This window comes from Octopus bimaculoides, chromosome 19 (assembly GCF_001194135.2).
Source record: "Octopus bimaculoides isolate UCB-OBI-ISO-001 chromosome 19, ASM119413v2, whole genome shotgun sequence".
In the NCBI taxonomy this organism is placed as follows: Eukaryota; Metazoa; Mollusca; class Cephalopoda; order Octopoda; family Octopodidae; genus Octopus; species Octopus bimaculoides.
The window spans coordinates 48,464,304-48,467,068 of NC_068999.1; positions in this window are offsets into that span (position 1 = coordinate 48,464,304).

Below are 2,765 nucleotides of genomic sequence, written 5' to 3' on the forward strand. Positions count from 1 at the left end.
CCATGTAACAATGTCATAAAAATAACCATTGACTATATTGCCTCATTTCAGCAAGAACCTGTAATCCCTATTATTGAGCCTCACATTAAGGAAGATAGGTTCAAACGGAGTCCTGGCCGAGGTGGCTTCATACCTCAACCAATACGCCAAATGCACAATCCGAAAGAGGACTATCGGATGTGGCAACCTCACAAAGAAAGAAATAGTCGGTACCACTGGGAGAAACCAAACCTCTCCACAATGCCTCGACTACCACTCAATAGAACTTTACTGGATCGACACCATAAAGAAATATCAGATATTTGGTGAGTAGTCAATAGAATGTTTAATTTTGTTTTGACTACAACTGTTTTCTTTAATCTTTCTCTATTGTAATGCATATTTATTCACCTTGTTTGGAATCAATCACGCATTATCTCACAGCTTTGAGATTTTGATGATGCGTTTGTTTATTTTTTAGAGTCATATTGTAGGTTAAGTTTGAAAAGCTGGATCTGGCCACAGGTAGAATATTTGAACCAGATATGGTCAGTTTAAATGCTAAAGAGTTAAACAAGGTACTTCATCTGCTCCAGCCTCCTCAGCTGAAAATACATAGAAGCCTGGTGCTGGTGCAGCTCCCTTTTTCTCCAGCTGTCACATCCTTACTGTTCCACTGGGTCAGGAATGTATCTATGTCTGCTTACAACTACACTGGCACCTAAAACAATAAAACCATGGTACATGTTACCCAGTCATATTCATCACAAGTGACAGCTGTCTGTATTAAAGTTTGAGATATGAAATCCAAGTATTATATTCAACAAATGGGCAAATGGACATTGTAATTTTTGCACATAATTTGTTTTGGATGATTCATGGTTGTGTTGAATTTTATTTAGTTTTAAATTAAAGATTTTAGAGAAAGTGTTTATCTTGGTTTTCCTTTGTTTAGTTTCAGAATGAAGCCAGAACTCTTACCTCGATTGCTGCCAGACCCGGAGCCGATGTCTGATTTCCGGCCTCAGCCTGACTCCTCCAATCATGGGAATCTTGTTGATATTATGCCCAATGTCATCAAGCAGCCGTTACTCGGTGATGCACCCGGTTGTGTCCCCCTCCATAGTTTAGTAGCCATGTCAATGGCGGGTCCACCAATGAATTCGCCCCTCTTGTCTGGCATACTTCCACACAATTCCCTCTCTCAGCCTAATATGAACAACCTCCCGCCCCTCTCGCTCTCTCTTCCTTCCTGTCTACCCAACCCCCCCATGTCCATTAACATGCATCCAATGCACAACATGGTTGCTAACATGAACTTTGCACCTCCAATTCCCAACCCTCCTAACCCTGTTACCACTCCAGCTCCAAGACAGAGTTCTGATATTAGTAAGTACATTTCTTTTCTATTTCCATACGAGAGCTAAGTGTATACATCATGTCTGATTATGTGTATACTCAATTGTGATCTTGATAATGATAATCTCTTTGAATTAATCAGAAGTTCCAGTCTTTAGATGTATTACTACACTGGACAAGTCTAACCATTTCACTATTAACCCAGCCTCTGAAATACCTGTAGTCCCAATTAACATCTTATTGGCCCTTTTGTTAACCATATTTCTGTTGGTAATATTATTATTATTATTATTAATATATAGAGATTTACATGAATAATTTTCCATTTTTTATTGTTTGCAAATGTGACAGGAGAAACGAGGCATCATAATTATCTGTTTTAGTTGAATTAGGTTCTGTTTTAACTTCAGATGGTATCGATCTAGACACTGAAAGTATGCAGTATGAAGAGATCAGTTCCGAAGAGGAGAGCATGACAGGAGATTTAGACCTGGATCTCCTTGGAGTCGGTGGTGACAAGAAGAAGAAAAAGAAAAGTGAGATTATGTTTTGTTAAACTTGTTATGTATTTGGTGAAATATTTGGACATTCAATGAGCAACATGTTAATAGTTACTTCAAAATGTGGCATCTTTTCCCAACAATTCATTCTATAAACATCATCAAGGTCTAGACCTTCATTGATTTATCTTCTTTCTGTCATTGCCTCGAAGGGTTTAGTCGAACACATTCATCCCAGTACATGTTTTTCAAGTCTGGTACTTATTTTGTTGACCTATTTTGCCAATACACCTAAATTAATGGGGCATGAACAAACCAACACTGGTTGCCACACTGCAGCACAGGAGGACAAATACAGACACACATGCACACACACACATACATAACAGATTCCCACACAGTTTCCGTCTATAAAATTCACTCACAGGGCAATGGTCAACCCCTGTCCAAAATGCTGCATGGTGGGACTGAACCCAAAACCACGTCATTACAAAGCAAACTTCTTAACTACACAGCCATGCCTACACTTGCGAAAAATCTTTCTGAGAAGTTTCTATTTCTAAGGAAGGGCATCCAGCTGTAGAAACCAATCCAAATCAGACTGGAATCTGGTGCTGCTCTCTAGCTTGCCAGCTTTGGTCAAACCATCCAACCCATGCCAGCATGGAAAGCAGATGTTAAAGGATGAGGATGATTGAAGCTTTTATAGCAGAATTTTACATTTGACTTTCATGTTTATTGCTTAATTATTATTGATTTGTTTTGCTTCATTTTTTTTTTTTTTCTTCACTGCAAATGTCCCCCTTTTTTTTTTAAAACTGTTCATGATAAATACATTTGTATTTGGAAAGCTATAAATAATATGGAAATATTGGGTTAAAATTCCTTTTGTTAAGAAAAGGCTGAAGGCTGCCCCTGAAATTCAAA